Source organism: Mesoplodon mirus, assembly GCF_964341445.2.
Source record: "Mesoplodon mirus genome assembly, chromosome: 2".
Classification (NCBI taxonomy): Eukaryota; Metazoa; Chordata; class Mammalia; order Artiodactyla; family Ziphiidae; genus Mesoplodon; species Mesoplodon mirus.
This window is the reverse complement of record NC_138977.1, coordinates 106,627,973-106,639,295: the sequence shown is the minus strand read 5'-3', so window position 1 is coordinate 106,639,295 and position 11,323 is coordinate 106,627,973.

Genomic DNA, 11,323 nt, shown 5'->3' with positions numbered 1-11,323 from the left:
GGGTCATTTCAGTTGTCAATCCAGAGACTTTGAGTTTCTAAGTTCTGGAGCTTGTGTGGAAGAGGTGACCCATCATGGTAAAACCCCCAGCCTATCCGCCATCTTTTTTTTTTTTTTTTTTTTTTTTTGCGGTACGCGGGCCTCTCACTGTTGTGGTCTCTCCCGTTGCGGAGCACAGGCTCCGGACGCGCAGGCTCAGCGGCCATGGCTCACGGGCCCAGCCGCTCCGCGGCATGTGGGATCCTCCCGGACCGGGGCACGAACCCGTGTGCCCTGCATCGGCAGGCGGACTCTCAACCACTGCGCCACCAGGGAAGCCCTATCCGCCATCTTTGAAAACCACTTGCACCAAAGTCAGGCATGAAAGCCCAGGTTGGAAAAGGCTCCCAGTGGGTTCTGTCTGGGCAGCTATTTTTGTTTTCAAAGGAATTATTTCCTTTCTTGAGTTCTTTCAGAAACCCATTAGTCTGTAAACCAAGAGGAGTATATTGAGCATCTGCTCTGTGCTAGGTGCTCTGGGGAATATCTCTGTCTTTAAGGAATTTATTTATTTATTTTTTACTCTGGTTTTTTTTTTTTTTTTTTGCCACATCGCAGGGCATGTGGGATCTTATTTCCGCATTCCATTGGAAGCGTGGAATCTTAACCACTGGACCATCAGGAAAGCCCCTTTGTCTTTAAGGAATTTAACACGTAGTTGCAGAGGGCAAAGCAGACGTATGTACATAATAGTACCAAACTAGATGGTATTCATTGAGAAAAATAACATAGTCACATAGTGAAAATTTTAAAGTGCTAAAGGATGTATGGTTAAAAAGTCAGTCCCCCTTCCACTCCTGCCTTTCTCACCCTGTTCTCTTTCCCTCCGATCAGTTTTTTTTGTATTTTCTGGAGAGATTTTTTTTCTATGTGCAAACATATAGGTACATATAGCACCTTCTCTTTTATCAAAATAACAAGTGAGACCTACTATAATGCTGTTCTGCACTTTGCTTTTTAAAATTCATAATAAATCTCAGATACTGTGCTGTATCAGTACATACTGATCTCCGTCATTCTCTCTAATGGAATTCCTCTGTATGAATGTACCACATTTTATTTAATGGCCCCTTATCAATGGTCTTTTAGGTTGTTTCCAGGCTTTTCCTACCTGAACAATGCTGCAATAAATTCTCCTGACAAAGAGCCACAATTAAAGGCCAAATTGTGTGGTTCAGACTGTAAGTGATTTTCATTTCACAGTGTATGTGCTAATGACATTTTGGGTGGGACAGTTTTTTGTCCTGCAGAACTGTCTTGCCCACTGTGTGATTTTTGGCATTTCTGCTCTCTCCCCCCTCCTCCACCCAAGTTCGAGTGTGCTTCCGCTGCAACAACCAAAAATGCCTGCCCCTCCCTCCCCATTTCTAAATGCCTCCTGGGGGATGCTATTGCTTAGAGTGGGAAACTGTAGCAAATGAAGGGAGTTAAGAGTTGGAAGCCTAAGGAAGGAAGAGAGGAAGGGGCATCAGAGCAGGACTTTGAGAACTGGCACAGGCTTTGGGAACAACCTGAGAAACATCAGAGGCAGAGTCACCTCATTGTGGGTTCCCTTCTCTCTTTGCACCTACTTGCTTACTCCCAGAGAGAGAGTGCAGTGTCTTTAAGCTGCTTGGCCTACCATGTAGTCTTTAGCCCCTAGTGTGGGTACTGGAAGCACTCCTAGGTCCTTGCTTCAGCTTCTCCCTCCAGCCTTCCACATTGGCCCCAGGTCTACAGAAGCCTTCAGTCACAGGAGTGGAGGTGCTGGCCTGGTGACTGTTCACCAATGCAACATGGAAGAGCATGGGACCGCCAACCAGGCTGAGGACAAATTTACTCAGTGCTTGAATTTTCACACTGCTGTTTCTGTCAGTGAATCATAAACTTTGAGGAAGTCAAAGCTGGAAGGGACTTTAAAAAAAAATCATCTAGCCCTCTGTCCATATCCTTGGTTTCCACATCTTCATACTTGACCCATTCCAGATTGAAAATCTTTGGGAAAAAAATTCCAGAAAGTTCCAAAAAGCAAAACTTGAATTTGCCATGCATTGGCAACTATTTACATAGCATTTACATTGTATTGGATAGTCTAAGTAATCTAGAGATGATTTAAAGTATATGGGAGGATGTGTGTAGGTTGTATGCAAATAATACACCATTTTATATAAGGGACTTAAGCATCTGTGAATTTTAGTATCGGGGGAGGGAGGGTCTTGGAACCAGTCCCTGTGTATACTGAGGGATGATGATATGCATCAGTTTGATGCGGGAAGAAATGTTGCAAAAAAGCCTGCCAGTAAGGGGTATCAGGGACTCAGAGAGGAGAGGAGAGATGGCTGACTGTGATGAACTCGCCAAGGGGAAAATGATCAAAATCAGTGGTTTCCTAACTGAGTTTTACATCAGAATTACTTGGAAAAGTTAAAAAAGGAAAACAATGCAGATTCTAGGCTTTGCCCCAGAAAAAGAAATTAGACTGCTAGGACCACGGTTTCAGAATCTGTATTTTAATTATGATACTCAGGTGATTCTTATGCCTGGTAGTGGCTAGACAGTCAAGCTTGGGAAAGTCTAATTTAAATAGAATCCAATTAAATAATTCCCACATCTCAAATACAAGTGTTAGAGGAGCCTGGAGAGCTGCTTTGCTGGCTATCTGCCCTATTAGTAAAGGGAGTGAGCAGATAATATGCTAGGTGGTTAATTATACTGGCATTTATTCATTCTGAAATGTTTGCAAAAATAATTAGAAGTTAGATTAGGTTTGATGCTCACTGACCCTTAAGGAAGGGCTTGGCTTCCAACAACCAACCAAAAAAAAAAAAAGAAAAGAAAAAATGCTTATTTCAAAGGTTAATCAGAGCAAAACACATCAGGACTAGCTGGGATCTCTATCTTGCAAAAAGAAGTGTTTTATTTGGCATTAAAGATGAGAATTCGAAAATGAGAGATCATCACACCCGGGTTGTTGTTTTTCTAGATTTTGAATGTGAAGGCAAACTTCTTAGACATAAGAATCCTTTTAAGTATGAGCCTTGTTCTATGCTGGTCTCAGCCTATCAATAACCAGTGTTGTGTTTGGATCAGCGCTTGTGGTTCTTATTATGATTGCAAGATGCCCTTCAGCAATAACCATCAGGGAGCTTGGAAAAAAATAAAGGTTTATTACTTACAAGACCTGGAAATGACACAGCGCACCTGGGGCCACACAGTGAGGTCATGGGCAGAGAGAGAGAGAGTGCACAGGCCTGGGTTCTGATTTTATTGGCGTTAAGGGTGGGGACCTAGGGTTTCTCAGGCTCACTCTTTATTTGTGAATTTAAAATACAAGGAGTGGGAATTTATGGGAAGAGAAAACAAAGCCATGTAGTTCAAATGGTCTGTTATTGAAATCAGCCAAGATCTCTAAGAAACCTCAGTGCAGGGGGGCAGCCTGGCTCTTTATCTAATCCTGTGGCTGGCAGTGTGTTTATTTGAGGTAGCCATCTTTGAAATGGGTGGCTTGGCCATCAAAACTTATCAGGCGCTTAAATTACAGAAAGAAAGAAAATTCAACTGTCAGGACTTACACTACAGTCTACCCTGTGGTGCTGAGGCATCAGAGTCAGTGATGAGGAGGTAAATGCCTGGGCAGCTGATATGCTAAAAGTCAGGGAGAGGGCATGTTGTAACCCTGAGAGTACACATCTAAGTAGGAGTATAGTAGCAAATTCTATAATAATTATACAGGCAATAGTTTGAAATTCCATCTGTAGCCATTGTCCCAAACTTGAAAGTGTCCAGCCATGAAATTTAAGTCAATGAAGTCAGGGTACCTAGGAATCTGTTAGGGTAACATTGTGGAATATTTTAACATCTTGAGTCAACTATTTTAAGTAGGTTTGAACCTGTCCTGTGTTGGTGGATTGCTTCATATCTCATCGAACCAGTTTCTTAGTCCTGAGAATAGGTCAGTTCAGTTAAAGGTTGTGTCTCATTTCAGGAGGCAGTGATGCAGGTGGGCTCCCAAAGTTAGGCCTATGTGGTGTAAGTACGCCAGTATTTAATAAGAGGTGTTTCTATGGAAACAAAGGAAAAACAGTGGTTAATGATTGGAGCAGACCATAATCCCAGTTTCTGAGTTCTGAAGGCAGCCAGTTGAGAGGATTTTTAGATGTCTGGCTTGAAGCATTTTCAGATGAAGCAAGGTCAGGCAGTGACAGTTTGATAGATTTTCCTGGTTTGTAGTTTGAATGTCTCTGGTGATCTTTCTGAGTGGCCCACATAGCAATAGGCACAAAGATTGTCCATACATGTGCTATTATACTGATTTCTCTTTAGTTTTTATCAAGTTTCCAACTTTTAGCTTGCATGGCTTCAGTAAAAGGGCTATTTTAGTTCTCAATGATTCCAAGTCAGAAGGTTGGGAGAAACATTAGAAATGTTAGTTTGGAGACTTAAAGTCAAATGTTGGAGGAAAGTAGAATAATTCAGGAGGATCTGGTCTGGTTTGCTGTTAGAAACTCAGAGAAAATTAACAGCACTGGAATTTGATATCCACAAAGGTATATTATGGTTTCTAATGAAATGAAAAATTTCTCTCTACAATCACCCTAATTTCTGTCAGAGATAATAAAAAACGAGACTAATTTATTTGTAAAGTAAGTCTTATCTCATTAAACTTGGCCTAGTTATTTACATGAGTGCAGCAAGAATAGTGATTGATCATACAGGCTCTTTTAAATTGGCTTTTCTGGAACTTTTCATAAGGAGTCTCAGATTGAACTTTTAAATACCTCTCGAAGTCAGGAAACCAAGCCGAGCCAACTATGTGCCATCAGACTCACCTGCAATGCCTATAGATTTAGGTGAATTCCTTCTCAAGGTCTGCTAAATATCCTGAGATCCCTGCACAAGCCAGGAAGTAACCTCCTTCTTCACCTGGTAAGGCTGCTGGGAACCCTGTAATCGAGGTGCTAGGCTTTTTTTCCTAGGAGACTTTATTGGCTCCATAAAGTCAGTCTTAGTTCCTTAAAGCTGTCTGGTCATATCTGAGTCTATGTATGTCTCTTCTCAAATATGACATTTCAAGCAAAACCTTGGCAATACAACCAATGTTTTCAATTGTGTCTTGTTACAAGGAAAACAGATTCTTATTTAACTTAGGCAAATAACTATATGACCATGAAAATACGAGTACTCACTAAGAGTTTTTGAATTCTAGAGGGATTAGGTAGGGAGAAAAAGATAAATGGTTCAATTCTGCTTACAAAGGCATAATTTACCAAGTTGCTCTAAGTCATAGTTTAAGAAGAAAATTTCTTAAGTCATGGTTTAAGAAGAAAGTTTCCTTATAATCTGGAAAATGAAAGATTAAAGAATCAGCAATAAAGAGTCATAGAAAATCACAGTCGTCCTCTTCAGTTCATTCAGTCCCATGTAATTAATACTTGTTCTGCTTGAATCTAGCTTTTTCCCCTGTTAGTTTTGGAAATTTTTACCCCTTTCAGGTTTATAATCTTAAAGTCATCAGAAACCTGTATCCTAGAGTCTTTGCTAAGAATCTTCTTGAAGGTGAAGCATTTTTACAGGAACACTTTTGTAAAAGCACAACTGTCTATAAATGACAAAAGACTTAAAAGTGACTATTGTTAGATATCTGATTAATTATACTGGAATTGACAAGGAAATTTGGTTATTTTGATGACATTTTAAGATAATAACTAGAATTATGACTGATAACATTATACCAGGACATACTGATTTCCAGGAATTTCACATAATTTCTGAAACATTTATAACATATACCTATAAAACACAACATTAAGAAGGCTTTATATTACTTCTTATTTGACAGTGCTTCCCATGTGATTTAGCATATCAAATAAGCCTAATTAGTATGATATCTCCCTTTTTTTTTATAAGGAGAGAGAATAAATCTTTGAAGTGTTCCAGGGGCCCCCTGGAAAATTTCAAAGTTAGTTTGAGGTTTAAAAAAAAAAGACTTTATTTAGATTTTGATATTGGGAAGTTTGTCAAAAATATCAAAGAGGTTTTAAAATACCTGGTCAGGGCTTCCCTGGTGGCGCAGTGGTTGAGAGTCCGCCTGCCGATGCAGGGGACACGGGTTCGTGCCCCGGTCCGGGAGGATCCCACATGCCACGGAGCGGCTGGGCCCGTGAGCCACGGCCACTGAGCCTGCGTGTCCAGAGCCTGTGCTCCGCGACGGGAGAGGCCACAACAGTGAGAGGCCCGCGTACTGCAGCAAAAAAAAAATAAAATAAAATAAAATACCTGGTCAAATAGGATCATAGGTCACTCTGAAACAATACTTAGTTATCCATTTAACAATAGTGACAAAGATTTTAAAGGCAACTACAGAAAGTCACATAGTTCTGGGCAAACCTTAGCTCTTAATATTGAGAAGGCTAGGCTTACTTAAGTAAATAAAGACCTGATGATAAAGGTAACACAAAGCACAGTAAGTTATTTTTGTCAGACACAAAAATCTTTGCTTTCCAAATAGATTACCCAAGAGAAAGAAAGGGGGAAAAACTTTTCATAATCATTTATCAAGAGCAGACCAGTAATCCAATTACATTTTGTCCCTTTAGCAGATGAAGAAAATTTTTATTTTTACATAAGTAGACTACTGGTATTAAAGCTCAATTAAAAACTCTCTTATAATAACAATTCAATTTTTAGCCAAGTTGACCACACAAGATTTTCCTTTTTCTTTTTTCTTTCTCTCTTTTCATTTATGGCCACTGCTTCTTTATTGATTATCTGTCTGATGACCTGTCCATTGATGTAGGTTGGGGTGTTAATGTCTCCTACTATTATTGTATTGCTGTCAGTTTCTCCCTTTATGTCTATTAATATTTGCTTATGTATTTAGGTGCTCCTGTGTTAGGTGCTTATGGGTTTACAAATGTTACATCCTCTTTTTGGATTTATCCCTTTATCATTTTTAATGCCCTTCTTTGTCTTTTGTTAAAGATTTTGTTTTAAAATCTATTTTGTCTGATATGACTACAGCTTCCTTTTTATTTCCATTTGCATGGAATATCTTTTTCCATTATCTCTCTTTCAGTCTCCGTATGTCTTTTACTCTGAAGTGAGTCTATTGTAGGCAGCATATAGATCAGTCTTTTTAAAAAATCCTTTCAGCCAATCTGTGTCTTTTATTTGGAACATTTAGTCCATGTATATTTAAAATGATTATTGGTAAGTATGTATTTATTGCCATTTTGTTTCTTGTTTTCTGGTTGTTTTGTAGGTTTTCTTTGGTCTTTTCTTCTTTGTTTAGTCTCTTTCCATGTAGTTTGATGATTTTCTTTGGTGTTGTGAAACACTAAAGAGTTCCTTTCTCTTTGTTTTTTGTATATCTATTGTAGGTTTTTGGTTTTTGGTTACCATGACGTTCATATATATTAACCTGTATATATATCTATTTGTTTTAAACTGATAGTCATTTAATTCAAACACATTCTAAAATCTCTACATTTTTTACTCCTTCCCCTATGTTTTATGTTGTCATATTTTACACCTGTATGTGTATCCTTTAACTCTTTATTGTAGTTATAATTGATTTTATGACTTTTGTTGTGTAACCTTCATACTAGCTTTTAAGTGGTTGATCCACTGCTTTTATTACTTATTTGCCAGTGAGATTTTTTCCTTCATATATTGTTAAACATTTTAGTTTTGAATCAGTTATTACAATATAAAATTCACTAGTTTATAAATAACAGTTGGAATGAGTTAAGTTTTCCTGCCTAGATGGCTAAAGTTTTTACTGTTTATGAGGAAGACTTTTAAGATTTGTATTTGTTCTTGACAAGCAGTCTTAAGGAGGCTGTTTAGAGTTTGGGCAAGAGAGTCCTTTCAGCAGTTTGCATTTAAAAAGGACTCTTTCCACTTTTTTGTTTTTTCCTTTAGTCTCAAGCCAGTTTTAGTTACCTCCTGGGGTGTTTACATTTCAAAGACATGGTAAGATTTACATTTTTATGTGGCAGAGAAAGAAAATGTAAGTTTTCTCAGGAGTTTCTGTACTTTTTGGATGGTTTTGGCAGTCCCAATTAAAATGTAGTAGCACCACCCTGTAAGTAGGGAGAACACCCTGTAAAAAATAATTTTCCGGCTCAGGGTCCAGTGGGGCCTCTTCAGGGCTGGAAATGAAGAGGGGGTCATTTGGGTCACTGTGGTCATGGTAGTGATAAATCCAGTTTTGCACAGCAGGAGATAAGCTTTATCTTAACGTTTTCCTTTCATTGTGAGCCTTAGCAGTGATCACTATGGCAGAAGGATGGGCATGGTGCCCGGCAATAACTATCCAAATGAGGAGAGGGAGGGCCGTGGTACAAATGTCGGTGGCTCTAGAAGGCTTTGCTTTCCCATTTCCTTCTTCCTCCTCCCAGAGGCCTTTAAAACCCTGTCAGCTTTTCCCTTGGTGGCAGGAATACCTCATGAGGTATGTTTCTTAGTTTTGCCTCATTCAGGGGAAAACTGAGGAGGCTCAGGATCTGTGATCTCGGAGGAAACAAGCATATAGCCTGAATGAATCTTTATGGATTTTCAAGTCTTTAGAGATACCAGTCGGTGGATGCATTTTGGCAGCCATGAGTGACAATTCAGAGAATATTACAAACAAACAAACAAACAAGAAACCTGCAGTAGCCAGTTAGTTCCCCTCTCTCCCCTCCCACCTTCCTCTCTCCTTCCTACATAAAATCTTTAAAAAATGTTTGGGGCTTCCCTGGTGGCGCAGTGGTTGAGAGTCCACCTGCCGATGCAGGGGATACGGGTTCGTGCCCCGGTCCGGGAAGATCCCACATGCCGCAGAACGGCTGGGCCCGTGAGCCATGGCCGCTGAGCCTGCACGTCCAGAGCCTGTGCTCTGCAACGGGAGAGGCCACAACAGTGAGAGGCCCGCGTACCGCAAAAAAAAAAAAAAAAAAAAAAAAGTTTGAATTTCAGTTTATGTATAGTTTTTTGATCTCAGTTTCTACTTGTTTCCCCACGCCTGTACCTTAATCTTATGTGTTGACATCATTTTGGATGCTGTCACTGTGAGCCCCCTTCATAGGTGGCAACTTCCCTTTCCAGGGTGTCCCAGGAGATCTCTCTGGCATTGGGGTCTGCTTCCATTATCAAATATGCACAGGGTCTTTGGGAAAAGCCCCTTGGCCTCTGGAGCATAATATCAGAGTCTTAGAATCTTGGTATACATGGCATTGAATAACACCCAGGAGGTGTCCTTGGGGTTTTTGCCTTTATCAAGGAGCTGGGTTACCTCCTCAGAGTTCTTTAGGAAGTGTTGACACTACCTGTCAAGACATTTTTTTTTGAAGTAACATAATGCCAGGATTAGACCCATCATGTCCCATCGGGTCAGATGAAGAGCAATAGTAGTGAGTGAAGTGGTGACACAGAGGCTGTAGACCTCTGTTATATTTTCCCTCTGCTGGTGCCATTGGTTTCTGGTTGCAAGGCTATTTCACTGTTCTGGGTTAGGACACGTAGTCTGTGCATGACCCACTGACTCCGTGATTGCAGGAGGAGGTCTCCCATCCCCTTCACCTACTGGAATGTTTTCCTTTTAGCCCAGAGCCTCTCCTTGGGTGGTGACAATAGCCTTGGGATCCAGTTCACCCTCCTTAGCTCTCTTTCGCCTTGAGGCATGGAGGACTCTTATGCACATAAGTAGTCAATTAAGGTCTTTATACTTACTAGTCTTATCATCTCATTAGATCATATGGTCTTGATCACACAGCTCTGGGGACATCACTGGATTATTATAGCAGCTGTGACATTTTGGGTTGGATACCACAGGCAACACACAACAGAGCCAATCTGAGAAAGCATATAACAGTCCAACAGACCCTCAACAGGCAGGTGGTGTTGGTAACTGAGTTAGTACACAAGTTGCAGGTAGAGCGATGCCCTTCACTTAATTGCAAGGGCAATCATGCAATCCTGCCAACTACACCGATTGTTTTATGCTAGTCTCCGCCTATCAGTCAGTAATCAGTGATGTGGTTGAACTGGCCTTTGTGGTTCTTATTATGATTGGGAGATGCCTTTCTTTTTTTTTTTTTGCGGTACCGGGCCTCTCACCGCTGCGGCCCCTCCCATCGCGGAGCACAGGCTCCGGACGCGCAGGCTCAGCGGCCATGGCTCACGGGCCCAGCCGCTCCGCGGCATGTGGGATCCCCCCAGACCGGGGCACAAACCCGCGTCCCCTGCATCAGCAGGCAGACTCCCGCTCACTGCGCCACCAGGGAAGCCCAGCAAGATGCCTTTCTTAATAAGGGAACTTTGAAAAAATTAAGGTTTATCACTTAGAAGACCTGGAAATTACATAGCTCACCTGGGGCCACACTGTGAGGTCATGGGTATAAAGAGAGAGAGAGAGACAGAAGGATAGAGAGAAGGAGAGAATGGGCCTGGGGTTCTGTTTTTATTGGGGTCAAGGTTGGGGTTTTGAGGGCTAACTCTTTATTGGTGAATTTAAAACATAAGAGCAGGAATTTAAAGTACAGGAAGAGAAAACAGAAGCAAGTAGTCCAAATGGTCAGTTATTAAAATCAGACATGATCTCTAAAACAAAGGAGCTTCCATGCAGGGAGCTGGGCCTGGCTCTTTAGTCCTGTGTGTGGCAAAGTGTTTACTTGAGATAGCCATCTTTGAAGTGGATGCCTCTTTGAAATGGATACTTGGCAATCAAAGCTTGTCAGGCACTTGCATTCAGAAAAGAAAAAGGAAAAACAAAAGCAAAAAAACCCAAATGTCAGGGGTACACTACAACCTGGAGTGGTACTGGTGTCCTGAGAAATGGTATCAATCAACTCTTCTTAGACCTGAATCTTTCCTGGCTGGCCTAACAGTTTTCAAATTTTTGCCTGTTTGGCTAGGAAGATCATTTCAATTGTAAATTCCCAGCTTTTGCTCTATGTGGGCACATAATCAAACAGGACCGTTGTCTAGTCGTACCTCAATGGCTAGAGTTTACCACCCTACCTCTGATGGTGCTAAGTCCTCCGGAACTGCTCACTCCTTTGCTAGGGATGTGTATCTGGGATCCTTCCTTGGCAATAGGGTGGGGCTGGCTAACTATACAAGCTTAGGTAAGTCTGCAGCTTTTCTTTACTGGCCTTTTGCTCTTGCAGATCCATTTTCCACCCTGCTCTGTGCCTCAGGAGACTGACTTCGGTAGACCACATCACTTGGGTTTCCTTGCCAGCTGACTTCCTGCTGGGCTCAGCCTGCTGGGTTCCCTTCCCTGCCTGGTTGGTTGCCATGGCTGTAGGGGTGGCTTCCA